Source organism: Dromiciops gliroides, chromosome 1, assembly GCF_019393635.1.
Source record: "Dromiciops gliroides isolate mDroGli1 chromosome 1, mDroGli1.pri, whole genome shotgun sequence".
Taxonomy (NCBI): domain Eukaryota; kingdom Metazoa; phylum Chordata; class Mammalia; order Microbiotheria; family Microbiotheriidae; genus Dromiciops; species Dromiciops gliroides.
This window is the reverse complement of record NC_057861.1, coordinates 429,556,942-429,571,731: the sequence shown is the minus strand read 5'-3', so window position 1 is coordinate 429,571,731 and position 14,790 is coordinate 429,556,942. Positions and strand designations below refer to the sequence as shown.

The window sequence follows — 14,790 nt, the reverse complement described above, 5'->3', positions numbered from 1 at the left end:
CAGGAGGACCTGAGTTCAAATGTGACCTCACACACTTGACACTTAATAGCTGTGTGACCCTGGGCAAGTCACCTAACCCTCATTGCCCTGCAAAAAAAAAAAAAAAAAGAATTGGGGACAGTGGGAAAAATATCCAATTCAGATTTTCATGTTATGAAGCAAAGAAAAAGCCAAGAGGATTTTTTTAAAGCCTTGTTTCAGGATCCAGCTACTGGGAAAAATTGCTTAAAGTTGTGTGATTTAAAAAAAAGATAATAACAACTAATTTATGTATAGTTTTTACGGTTATATAGTCCTTTTCTTCACTGCAGCCCGGTGAAACAAGTAGTTATAAGGGCAGCATTATTAGCCCATTTTGCAGATGGTGAAACAGAGAACAGTGCTACATCTAGTCAGTCAGTATTTACTAAGTGCTTTATTATGTGCCAGATGCTGCACTAAGCTTCAAGCATACAAACAAAAGACAAAGAAAGACTGTCCTTGCCCTCAAAGGGCTCACATTCTGATAAGGGAGACAACATGAAAATAACTAGGTATAGCAATCAATCAATAAACATTTATTTAGCACCTACTGTATGTCATTCACCCTGCTAAGTACTGGGGATACAAATGAGGCAGAAAGACAGTCCCTGGCCCTAAAGGAGATTACGATCTAGTACATGATGAGCATCTCAAAGAGGAAAGCATCAGTAGGCAGGGGGACCAAGAAAGGCCTCTTGCAGAGTCCTATTGAGCAGTCTTGAAGAAAACCAGGGTAATAGGTAAGGAAGGAAAGCCGGGCCAGCCAGCCAGTGAAAAGGCCTGGAGATGGCAGATGGAGTATTCTGCGCTACCAACATCATCAGCCATTCTAGCTGGGCTATCCTGGGTGAGGAACAGGAAGGAAGTTAATGTCTTTGGTTCATAGAGTGTTTGAGGTGAGCAAAGTGGACTGGAAATGGAAGAAGGGACCTGGTTATAAAGAGCTTAAATGCCAAACAGAGGGCATTATCTTTGGTCCTGGAGGTAAGAGGGGACCAAAAGACTATTAAGTAGGGGTATAATGGTGGTGGGTGGTGGCATGGTCAGGCCTGCACTCAGAAAAATCACTAAGCTTACTGTAGTAGAGACTGGAGTGGGGAGAAACACGAGCTAGGGAGACTGATTAGAAGGTGACTGCAGTAGTCTAGGCAAGAAGTGATAAGGGCCTCTACTAGGATGTGGCTGTGTGAATGGAGAGAAGGAGATTTATAGGGGAAATGTGAAAGTAGAAATGCCAGGATTTGGCATATGACTGGATGTATAGGTGGGTTTAAGTGAGAGTGAGGGGGTGAGCCTGAGTGACTAGGAGGGTGGAGATTGCTTACGCGGTTAACAGGTAAGTTCAGAAGAGTGGAGGGTTGTGGAAAAGGATAATGGGTTCTGTTTTTGACATATTGAATTTGATGTGCTTATGGAATATCTAGTTCATCAGATGTCGATTAGTTTTCTTTTCTTTTTTTCTTTCTTTTTTTTTTTTTTTTTGGTAAGGCAATTGGGGTTAAGTGACTTGCCCAGGGTCACACAGCTAGTAAGTGTTAAGTGTCTGAGGCCAGATTTGAACTCAGGTCCTCCTGACTCTAGGGCCAGTGCTCTATCCACTGCTCCACCTAGCTGCCCCCATCAGATGTCCAAAAGGCAGCTGGTGATATAGTACTGAAGCTCAGGAGAGAGACTAGGGTTGGATATTTAGATCTGAAGATAATTTGCATATAGATGAAAATTGAACCCATGGGAGGGGATGAGATTACTAAGATAGTATAGAGTGAAAGAATCAACAGTCTGAAACAAAGTGCAGCCAGCACTAGAAGGGGTGGCCCGGGCAGCAGTACATTGGGAAAGAGCTGGGTTTTAGTGAGAGAGGGACCAGCAGCAAAGCCTTGAACCAAGACCTTTGATTTCTGGGAACTTTCAAACAAGCATACATAGCTTGGAATATTAGTGGCTTTGTGGCAAATGTTTAAAAATGTAAACAACAAAACTTGGCCATGTATCTAGACACACATTTTATATTTTGGTATTCATATCATTGAGCAGCTAGGTAGTGCAGTAGATAGAGTGCCAGGCCTAGAGTCAGGAAGTCTTATCTTCCTGAGTTCAAATCTGGTCTCAGACACTTGCTAGCAAGTCACTTAACTCTGTTTGCCTTGGTTTCCTCATTTGTAAAATGAGCTAGAGAAGGAAATGGCAAATCACTCCAAGAAAACCCCAAACGGGGTCACAGAGAGTCTGATACAACTGAACAACAAAAACAAAAGGTTTAAGGCTGTAAACACTGAAACCAGGCAATGTATCTAGATACACATTTAATGCTATGGTATTCACATCGTTTCTACACAAAAGCCTTGTGGAGGCCACCAAATGACTTTTGACTCTGATAAGCTATTATGCTGTTGTTAGTTGAATGAGCTCTAAGAACCAAATGGAGAAAAATTAGAAACCCTTTCATTATTTCTGAAGGGAAAGAAACACAATGAACTCTGCTTGACCCCAGCATCAACTCAAAGTAGTCAAAGGGGCCTGTTGGGATTCTTTTTAAGCTTTTGGCATTTACATTCCATGGTAATTTTTATGAGATTAAAAGAAATTTTTTTAAGCAGAAAAAAACCCCACTAAAAAATGCAATTCAAGTGTGTGGCCAAAGCAGAGGGAAAACAGAGTTAGAATCTGGAAAAATGGGTAACAAATACAGATGCAGTCGACCCCCAAATCTCAAGTCATCTTTTAAAATTTGATCTAAAGCTTGATGTTGGACTCATCTTTGTCAGATGGTATTGGATATTCAGTTTTGGACGCTCTTGAAATGAAATTCCCCAGTCAACTGCAGAGTCACCATGCCCAGTGCTTGCCTCATTTCTGGATTTCTCCCTGAAATATAGGACTTAGCAAAGAGGGTTGATTAATGGGCAGCAAAGTGGCATCTTGGAGACAGACACCTTTGTCTGAGTTGCTGTGTTTTTCCTCAGCTCTACCTGGTGCTCAGGAAACCAGCTTGAGAAAGCTCTTAATGCTGAGACAGCCTTTTTACAAATCCAGATATTCCCAGCCTGAGAGAGGCATGCATGTCATGAAATAGCCCTGTAAGAAGGTAGATCTAAGCCAGGGAAGATAAAATGATCTTCAGACATGTAAATGTCAACTCACCTCATATAGCATCTTTTTGTTCCATGACTTAAGTAATCTCAAAATGGACTGGAGATTTGGAGATGAATAGAGCCCATTTTCTTCATATGATACTTTTTTGGGGTCTACAGACTTGGCAATCACAGACTTTCCTTTTTTTTCTTGCAATATGTTAGGGTGGTTCATCAACTAGAAATGCAGTCTAGATAAGTTTGTTTTCAAGCACTTCTTCCAACAAAGATTAATGGATTATGGGGGGGCGGGTAGCTGAAAGGAGAGGGAAATGTAACAGGCTAGAAGGGAGGAAAGAAGGTAGCAGTGCTATCCTCTCCAAATGGCCAAAATTGCAGTAATTCAACAGTCTAATCACATAAGAAATTATGAAGGTATTTTAACTGAAACAGATGGACCATCCTATCCAAAATGACTTAAGCCAGCATGTATAGTTTTGCATTTATGAAGCAGATATTTTCTCAAAAGAAAAACCATCCATTTTCTAGTTCTGGACCCCAAAACTTGGAGGTTATGCATTAGAGATGTAGGAAGGATAAAAATAGTGGCTATATCAAATATGGTGTTGATACCAAAACCAGGCAGAGGAAAAACAGAGAAAGAAAGTTATAGACCAATTTCCCTAATGAATATTGATAGAAAAATCTTAAATAAGATATTAGAAAGGAGATTATAGCAAGTGATCACCAGGATAATACACTATGACCAGGTGGGATTTATACCAGGAATGCAGGGCTGGTTCAACATTAGGAAAACTATTAACATAATCAACCACATCAATAAGAAAACTAACCAAAATCATAGATTATCGCAATAGATGCAGAGAAAGCTTTTGACAAAATACAGCACCCATTCCTAATAAAACACTAGAAAGCTTAGGAATAGGTGGAGCTTTCCTTAAAATAATAAGCAGTATCTACCTAAAACCATCGGCAAGCATTATATGTAATGGAGATAAATTAGAGGCCTTCCCAATAAGATCAGGGGTGAAACAAGGATGTCCATTATCACCCCTATTATTTAATATTGTACTAGAAATGTTAGCTTTAGCAATCAGAGAAGATAAAAGAATTAAAGGAATTAGAATGGGCAAGGAGGAAACAAAACTATCACTCTTTGCAGATGATATGATGGTATACTTAGAGAATCCTAGAGAATCAACTCAAAAATTACTTGAAACAATTAACAACTTTAGCAAAGGAGCAGGATATAAAATAAATCCACATAAATCATCAGCATTTCTGTACATGACCAACAAAGTCCAGCAGCAAGAGATAGAAAGAGAAATTTCATTTAAAGTGATAGTAGACAATATAAAATATTTGGGAGTCTACTTGCCAAGACAAACTCAGGAACTCTATGAACAAAACACTTTTCACACAAATCAAATCAGATCTAAATAATTGGAAAAATATAAATTGCTCATGGATAGGCCGAGCTAATATAATAAAAATGACAATTCTACCTAAATTAATTTACCTATTCAGTGCCACACCAATACGACTACCTAAAAATTATTATTATTATTATTTTTTTAAGTAAGGCAATTGGGGTTAAGTGACTTGCCCAGGGTCACACAGCTAGTAAGTGTTAAGTGTCTGAGGCCGGATTTGAACTCAGGTACTCCTGACTCCAGGGCCGGTGCTCTATCCACTGCGCCACCTAGCTGCCCCTAAAAATTATTTTATAGAGCTAGAAAAAATAATAACAAAATACATCTGGAAAAACATAAGGTCAAGAAGATCAAAGGAACTAATGAAAAAAAATGCACAGGAAGGTGGGTTAGCTGTACCAAATCTGAAGCTCTACTATCAAGAGGCAGTCATCAAAACTATTTGGTACTGGCTAAGAAATAGAGTGGAGAATCAATGGAATAAGCTAGGCACAGGAGACAAAGTAGTAATGTATTGTTTGATAAACCTAAAGACTAAAAATAGTGTCTATATACAGAGTGTCCAAAAAGTCTTCATGCATTTTTAGGTTATTAAAGCTTAAAATGACATGAAAACTTTTCGAACACTCCTTTCCTGTCTTTTCTCCTTTATCTTCTGAACTTAAGAATACACCAACAACCTATAGTGAATTCTCCCATGTTCTGAAGATAATACGGCTTAGGTTAATTGTGTTTGCAGAGAAAGAGAAAAATGGTCCCACAATGATGAAAAGAATACATTTATTTCACTTAGGAGTTTAATCATACAACCATATCTGCAAATACTACCTTGCACATGAAAGGTATTTAATTAATGTTTGTTGAATGGCTGGTGAATAGGCTCATGAGCAGGCAACTATCACTGGAAACCTAGAGATTTACTTCTCCCTCTTCCAGCTTTTACCTAGGATGCAATACCCTTCATACCCCGATATTTATGTGTACTGAGTTTATTACATTAATTTGGACTTGTTGATGTACTGTTTTATAACAGTGCTTGACAATTGTTTCACATATGTATGTTCTATCTCCTAACGTTGATTGGGATGTACATTTTTATTGCCCCGTAGGGTCCAGGAAAATACTCTATATACACAAGGTGCTTAATAAATGTTGTAGACAGAAATGCTTCCATTCTGACTAGGCTTATCCTAACACATGAAAACTATTTGCTTTTCCAAATCATGTTTTGTGTGAGTGTGCGTGTGTGTGTATGTATTTACAGCAGAGCAACCAAAAATTAACATGGAAACTTGCAGAGTTTTGCCACAATAACATCAAAATAAGTTTCTCATAAAAATAGCCTTGACTTTATGTATTGTTTGCCTTCCTAAGAACTGAAAATACTTTCCCATTTTATCTTATTTCATTCTCACATCTCTGTGAAAAGCACAAGGAAAATCCACAAAGTATATAGCACTCATCACAAAAGGAAGAAATCACCAGTTAGCTATGAAAAATATTCTACTGTTTCATTGACGGTGTAAGAAGCAACAATGTTTATCTCCAGGGTTGGGTGCATGGCTGGCTAGAATCCCCAGAGGTTTAGGAAAGCAAATGAAAACGACCTGAGGAACAAATCCTCATGGGACCAGAGTTGCTGATGCTGCTACTCAAAATTCGGGTTGGCGGGGGTGGGGGTGGGAGGGTGGAAAGAAAGGAATAGGGAGAGAAAGAATCATCTGACTGACTGAATCACCAGTTTGTGCAAGAATTTATACAGAAACAGGGCGTGAATCATATACATGAAAATATTTTTAATGTTCTGACAAAAATCACACCTAGTGATGTGGCAACTCATCCAAAGGCAGTTCCCTTTTTGTTGTCGGCACTGACTCACGCTGAATATTTTCAGTAATGAGTAAAGAAATTCATAACATAATCTGGAGGCTAATTTCTGAAAGCCAGGAAAAGAAAACAAAATTAATTCCAACACAGACACAAAAACTGCTCTACTGCTGCCTGGTTGGCACAAAAAAAAAAACCATAACAGAAAAGGGAAATGATCGTCTTATTGGTTCTGATGGTTGCAATTCAATGAACAAACTTTCAAATCTAAACTGCCGTTTTATTTTTTTGGTTTAATGAGTCAAGTTTACACACATGTACAACCAAGCACCCATTAGCTGAACTGAGGCTATTTCCTTTACTTCTGTTTTATTTGTTTGTTTGTTTTTCTGGATAATGCTATTTGGCTGAAAATTAGGGAACACCATGACCTCAGAAAAATCAGAATGTCAGGTGACCCAAAGGTGAGAAACATAGTGATCACCAATACTTACACAGTGGGAGATTGGTACTGTTATCATTCACATTTTACAGATGAAGAAACAGAGGCAGACAGAAGTTTAGTGATTCACCCAGGTTCACATAGCTAGTAAATGATTGAGGCCAGATATGAACTGGGGTCTTCCTGACTCCAGACCCAACGATCTACCCACCGTGCCGACTAGCTGCCTAGAACGCTGTTTCAGATGAGCTGGGTTTAAATTTTAGCTACTTGATACCTTGTGTGACTTCAGATAAGTCATTTTATCACTTTGGCCCCTGAGGTGTACAAAATGATAAGGTACCTAACACAATGCCTTGTTCACTATAGACATTTGGGGGAGGGGGTGAGCAGGGCAATGAGGGTTAAGTGAATTGCCCAGGGTCACACAGCTAGTAAGTCTCAAGTGTCTAAGGCTGGATTTGAACTCATGTTCTACTGAATCCAGGGCTGGTGCTCTATCCACTATGCCACCTAGCTGCCCCCACTATAGACATTTAATAAATGTTTGCTGAATCTATCTATAGATGAGGAGGGGGCACAGTACCATATCAGGAACAATCCGTACACTTTAGCTATTGACTTCACCAAAGCAAATCACTGAGGCTGGATTAATTATGCAGTGACCCTTACCAATTGAAAATAGGAGGGACCGGGGGCGGCTAGGTGGCACAATGGATAAAGCACCGGCCCTGGATTCAGGAGTACCTGAGTTCAAATCTGGCCTCAGACACTTGACACTTACTAGCTGTGTGACCCTGGGCAAGTCACTTAACCCCCAGTGCCCTGCCAAAAAAAAAAAAAAGATAAAAAAAAAAAAAGAAAATAGGAGGGACCAAATAAGGAATTCAGTAATTGAATGTCTAGATGGATCTGGTCAGACTCTGCAGCCTACAAACATACTGGGCCTGACACTATGGGTCATTTTATCTCCTTATGAGCAGGAGCCTGAGTTGTCAGTGGATCTATGACCTCGGAGGAAATGGCCAAGGTCATTCTGTCCACTATCATGATATAATCGATTCTCTGCCACCTACCATATTCACAACTTGACTATGGGTTGAACTAACAAACATTGACCCTTTGCAATGATCTCCTTTGTGTGAGGTTGGGATTATTTGGGGGATGAAGTTTAGCAATGATATGGAGCAAGGGCAGGAATAACATTTTTTGTCTTTGACTTTGTTTCTCCACTTCCAAACATAATTACCTTGTAAAGCTTTATAGGTTTAAAAGCCCGACTCTAGAAGTCATCTAGTCCAACCTCTTTGTTTTAGAGATGAAGAAACTGAGGCCCAGTGTGGTCAGATGGCTCACACAGATATTGAGTTATAGAGTGGTCTATGAGCACAAATCCTCTGACTTGGGATTCAGTACTCTGCACTAGGCTGTCTATTAGGGTGTTGCTTGTTGGATTAAATTGAATTGGTGCAAATACAGTAATGCCTAAGCAGCCTCTATATTGCAAATCATTTCACAGAAGGGGCCTCTTTCTCTTTACAGGAAATTTCCTTTCCACAATTAACAATGGGTAAGTAGGGGCAGCTAGATGGCGCAGTGGATAGAGCACCGGCCCTGGAGTCAGGAGTACCCGAGTTCAAATCCAGCCTCAGACACTTAACACTTACTAGCTGTGTGACCCTGGGCAAGTCACTTAACCCCAATTTCCCCTCCAAAAAAAAAAATGGGTAAGTAGATCTATTCTAAAAATTTTCCTTGAGGCCCCAAAATTTCGATTGATGCCATTAATGCTCAATGAAATTTAACTCACAAAAAAAACCCCAACAACCACCATTAGTACCTTTACTTATGAGTAGTTATGTTAGGGAAGGACTACAGAGCCATTACATTAACTCTCAAATCCTTGTTAATGGAAATTATAGTACTTTTTTATAAGAGATTTTGATAGAGCATTTATCAAGTACTAGCTGTGTGCTAGGTACTGTGTCCTATGTTGGAGATGCAAATAAAAGCAAGTAAGATAGTCCTTGGCCACTATCACTTTATATTCTGAGGGAGGAAGACAATAAATAAAGGGGAACTGGAAAAGGGGACATATGGAGGCTGGGAGTGGTGTGGAGATGTGTTGCAGGATAAGATAAGGTGATAAGGCTCACCTATCAGAACCAGGTATCTCAAGGGTGGATTCAATATTCTAAAAACCAACTTTTGCGGTCTTTCAGTACAGTCTTCCCAGCCTTATTAGACATTACCCCTCTACCTGCACTTTGTAATCCAGCCAAACTCATCTTTTTTTCCTGTTCCTCATGCCATCTTCCAACTCCAGGCCTTTCTTTGCACTGGTTGTCCACCCTCCATATCTGGAAGGTATTCCTTCCCTTCAGAGAATCTCTCTTCCCTCAAGTCTTTTCTGATTCTCCCAAACTCCTTTACTCCTTTGCATCAAACTACCTTGTATTTGAGCTGTCTGTCTGTCTGTCTCTGTCTCTGTCTCTGTCTCTCTCTGTCTCTCTCTCTCTCACACACACACACACACACACACACACACTCTGAATATATTTATATACACACTTACAATAGGATAACAGCTTCTTTGAGAGTAGGTAGTTATATCCCTGAGTACTACACACAAGAGGTACTTAATAAATGCTTGTTGATTAAGAAAAATATCACTTTTAACTAAGGCCAAAAGCCTTAGTCAAAACTTAGAGGCCACCAGTGTGTGGAAACAGTAAATTTCCTTTCATCCTCCTTTGTTTAACTTCCAGAAATTGAATGGAGGGTGACAGAGTGAGCAAGGAACATGTGGGGCTGGGAGAATGGGGAAAGGGAAAGAAGATCTGCTGAAGAAAAGGGTTTGGATCAGAAATTTACAAAATGTATTATGGGTGGGGGTGGGGAGGTTACAGCCCAGAATCTTGACAGCACACTTGAACGTCCCATGATTTTACATGATCCACAGGGATACTCTGGTATCCTCCTTGCAGTCAAATACTGCAAGATGCTGGTGATCAATAGGCCTTAGGAATGACTCTTTTAATGTGAAAATAATTAATTCCCATAGCAGATCTCTCTTAGTCACTGCTTCCACTTGCATCATTACAATAGGAGACTGGGAGGATTAAGTCCCCATTTTTCTTTGCTCTATCAGGCCACAGTTAAAGATAGGATGCTGGGCTGGATCAAAAGTAAATTAGATCTAACAGAGAGTGAGTCTTCGGGCAGTAGAAAAGGCAGAACTGGCTCTTCAAGCAGCTAAGATTTTAGGCAATTTCTCAACTATTTTCTTGTTTTACATTTTTGCTCTTTCAAAAGAAAAAAAGTATAATAAAAACCTTGCTGATTCGTATTAATGGCCATATAGAAAGCCAGTGTGGAAGGAAAACCCAAAATGACAAAATATTTTATATAAATATGGTTTTATTACTTTTTATTATATAAAATAACTCAAGCCTGGCCAAGGAAATGTTGCCTAGCAGAAGTCCTGAGAGAACTAGCTGTAAGGGTGAGATAAGAATGGTTTGTAATTACCATATCAATTGTTTGTGCTTTGACTGTACTCAGTGAGGAGAAGCCAGGGGAACTGATAGGGGCCATATCTTGGAGAGTTCAAGGTTCTATAAGAACAAAGGATGTTAAAGAAAAGGCTTCCAGAGAACCAGAAGGTGTAGTTTTTGAACCAGAACCTGGAATTGTAAGGTCAGTCCTCCCTTTTTAGCAAAAACAAACAAACAAACAAAAGGTAGGAAAGAGGAAAGAAAGGGGAAAAAGAGAGTGAGAGAGAAAGGAAAAAAGAAAGAGAAAGGAAAAAAGAGGAAGGAAAAGAGAAAGGAAAAAAGAAATGAGAGAGAAAGGAAGGAAAAAAGGTAACTTATTTGCATTTCTAGCTGCTTGTAGGGGCTGTTAGGTAAAGGGCCATGTACCAAAAACCTAGACTGCAGGATGAACTCTAAAAAGAGGAAAAGGCCTTTGCCAAGGATTTATCAACGCCTAAAATTGCTTCTCTCCCTTCTCTGCACTAAGGCAGTTTATTAAATATTTTAAACCCCTTGCCTGACTAAAACAGTCATTACTTGAATTTGGAGCCATCCTTGTAAAAACAAAAACCCTAGAGAGGGTATTAATATGTGCAAAAGAGTGAAATCATCCCGAATCTTTTCTTAGCAACGCTAGGATGCTGCAACAACAGAAGCATATGCTTGATCTGTGTACTTTGGCTGAGCTAAGCCTAGTCCTACACATTTTCCCTTCTATAATCCAGGAAGTTTGAATTAGCAGGGAAGGGCCCTACTTACCAGCAGAATTGGACACCAGATAAAAATCCCAGTAGGTCAAAGGCTACGTGGTTATTGCAAAGTCAGTTCAAAGAGTAGAGGAGAAGATGGGACAGGGTTTCACCATTATAACAGCTCAACCTCCCTTTCCCTCTTCCCAAGGATGGAAGTGGGTGGGTTTACCAGCGGTCAGTGATCTTCAGGGACTTGGCTGTCTAGTTATTTAGATGGGAGTGCCCACTGCTGGATGAATAACACAAGGAGTTCTACTGGGATGTGATGTGGAAGAACTCTAAGATTCTTGTCGTTCCTGGGCAAAGGGTCCAGGTGGAAGAAGGGCTGAGACAGTACAGACCAAGGGTACTTCTTTTTCCATAGAGAATTAAATCTTACCTTGGCAAACAGAGTGTGCTGTGGCGGGGCAGGGAGAGAATTGGTCCAGGAGTTAGCTGTTCTAGGTGCAGTTGTGCTACTTACTGACCTTGGACAAGTCCCCTTTCTGCTCTGTCTCTATTCCCTCATTTGTAAAATAAAGGGTATTGATTGGACAAAACGATCTCTAAGATCTTGCTTCCACTTCTGACATTCTGTGATTTTATGAATTCATGCTTTGGCCACATAGTGAGCTCACTCAGGTCCCAATAAAATGATCATTGGGTTTGCTTTTCCTGACCATCCTTGGTTTCAAAAGAGAAATATAACTTATTTTCAGAACTTAGGATCAGGGTTTCAGACTGAGGTATCATCCACAGTCTTTCCATTGGTTTTGAGGCAACCCTAGATTTCAGGAGAAGCAACAGTCTAAATTTTGGCTTCACCTCTGACACACAGTTTGTAGTAAGAAGTATTTCCTTCTACTACCCTTTGTGCATTTCTACATGGTCTCACAGCAAAACGACCAGAAGACTACAAGAGCCTCACTTTCTAGTGACCTCCTCCCTCCTACCTAATAGCTGCTTTGGCAAACGTCCTTGATCCTGCCAACCTGTGAAAGAGAAGGCTTGGGAACAAGGCCAGATATTTCACAGGGTGCAACAGCGCCAGAAAAACAGCTGCCTCGACTTAAGCTTTTTAATCTTAGATTATGATTTTTGCCTTCTACTATGAGCTAGACTATGGCAGAAAATAAAGAACTTTAATGCCACTTTTTTCAAGGTTAGCAAATTGGCTAGGGAAAAAAAAGACACAATCATAAATACCTTAGAAATATAGATGGAACAAAGTTATCAAGAATCGATCCCCTTGGTATGATTTTTTTTCTTTAGTCCATAAAAGGAAAAGCAGATTTATTGTGCTCTGTTATTATTACATAGAAGCTTAAATTCTAAAAGATCATATCTCTAAATGCATATCTTTACAAAGCTACCTACATAGTTACAAAGTCGCATAGAGTTACAGAACAGAGTAAAATTAGAGATCACCAGAAAACAGGCCTAGACATAAAGAAATGCCAAGACACAGTGAGGGTTCATTAGACCCTGGATCTGATTTACCAAAGGAAGGAGAAGCAATATTTGCCTTGGATACAACTGTCTTTTTTTTTGGGGGGGTGGTGGTGCTGGCAATGAGGGTTAAGTGACTTGCCCAGGGTCATACAGCTAGTAAGTGTCAAATGTCTGAGGCCGGATTTGAACTCAGGTCCTCCTGAATCCAGGGCTGGTCCTTTATCCACTGTGCCACCTAGCTGTTTGAGTCTTAAAAAAACCAACAACTCCAAACTGAGACCTACTTCCAAGCAGCCTCAGGAAATCCCTTTCCTCTCTCAGTCTGCTAAGGTACTCAGATAACTACACTATCCACAGCCCTAAGCTTCTGGCCCATTTCTAATGACAAAGGCTTTTATGGACTATCTTTTGTTTCTCTAGTGCTTGGCACAGTGCCTGACACATAGTAGGAACTCAAAAAAAGCTTATTGACTGATTAACAAGTCTGCAAACCCAACAATCAATCAATGGGAAAATACGTTGAGTTCCTATTCATAAGCTGGGAACTATTTATATGTGAAATCTTTTGTTTTTCAAAAAGAGAAGGGCTGTTCTTATCCATTTGATGAAGGTGTGTGTGTGTGTGTGTGTATGTGTTGTACAAAATGACCTATACCTTAAATACTGAAAATTTTGTGTTTCCTTCTATGTTCATGCTTTTATAACTAGAGTCAGACTTTTAGTCTGCCACCTAGTGGCCATTACTTCAAACTCACTCAGACTCTGGCATTAAAAACCCATTCAGTGTATGAAAATGGGACACAAACCAATTAATCAACAACCATCTATTAGGCTACTATGTGCCAGACAGTGCACTAGGAACTGAGAATACAAAGATCCAGATGTAACAGTTCCTGTCCCTCAAGGAAGGAGCTTAGAAAACACCAGCTCTTGCAGGTTGAACACCATGAGGCAATTGTTCACCATGCCACAAAGGACAAAGGAAAAGGCAACCTTGAATGGAAAGATGTTTGGACTGAAGAAATTAGTAGGCTTTCATCCAAAGTGGGATAGAAGTTAAGAGACTGGAGGCAATTCCTCTTTGAAAAATGTGGAGCAGAGCTGTGGTAACCATGCAGTCAGTTAATTTGACTTTATAGCTCATTTGAAAGAAGACATAGCAAAGAATGTTAACAAGATGTCAGTGCAATCTGGTTCACTACTCAGCTCAGGGAGAAAACTTCAACTGAATGATCATGAATAATTGGGATTACAGTATTGATGGGTATAACCTATACTTCTCTTCACCAATGGCACATTTCATCACAAATGGCCTTGAATAGACTAAAAATCTGATAATAGGCCCAAGTCCTCTCAGGTCCCCCAACATACATACATACATACATACATACATACATACATACATATGAATACACATGTAAAAATAAACAAACCACCTTCATTCTCCACTTTTAAAAAAATAGGAATAAATAGGACTATAACTTGAAAATTCTTTATTTTCCTCATATAATTTTGATCAAGTTCATTCCTTTTGGAGGAAAAAAGAGGTTGCCTTTAAATAAGATATTTTATCATAGATTAGTACTGTACCTAAATGATATTTTGCTTTTGACACATTTATTTACATTTTTAACATAAATGTGAAATATATGATGCTCTTGCCTTATTCTAAATTAAAGTTTCACTGCCAACATAGATCAGAAGCAGCTGTCAAAGCACTTGATTTCTACAGTGTAGGCCTATACAAAGGTAATAGCAATTCAATCAGATGGCTACTCTTGTCTATTTTGCCTACCGTTTGCCTCTAAGCCCTCAAAATCATTCAGCTTAAAGAGGCCTGAAGCACTGGCTGTTGTCACATATTACTGGTTGATCATACATACAAAGCCAATCTACTATGATTAAGAACCAAAAAGATGAGAAGTCACATGGACTCCTCAGACTGCTTGCAATGCTGTTTGTAGAAACATTTCCAGTCTAGTCTCAGAGGCCTTGGGTCATGGAACTTCCCTTGTTTTCTTAAGGAGATTTCCAATAGGGGAATACATTTCACTTCTCTTTTTGTTCTTTTATTTCCTCTTTCACAGGGAGAAAACCCAAACCAAACAACATTCAGTGAACTGAACTCATTCTTGGCCTCCATGCCTTGAGATTTGAGATCAGAGGATTTATCCATCCAGGGGTTCTTCGGTCTTCTGAAATGAGCAACCCGTTCCAAATATATAACAATTCCTTTTTATTTGAAACATCTCTACT

At 39.5% G+C, this 14,790-nt stretch overlaps 1 protein-coding gene across 7 annotated transcripts in view; it reads right to left on the bottom strand.

The window, feature by feature from the left end:
• Positions 1–14,790, bottom strand: part of LHFPL2 (LHFPL tetraspan subfamily member 2) — a 254,259-nt gene that overhangs the window by 69,321 nt on the left and 170,148 nt on the right. The window lies entirely within an intron of this gene.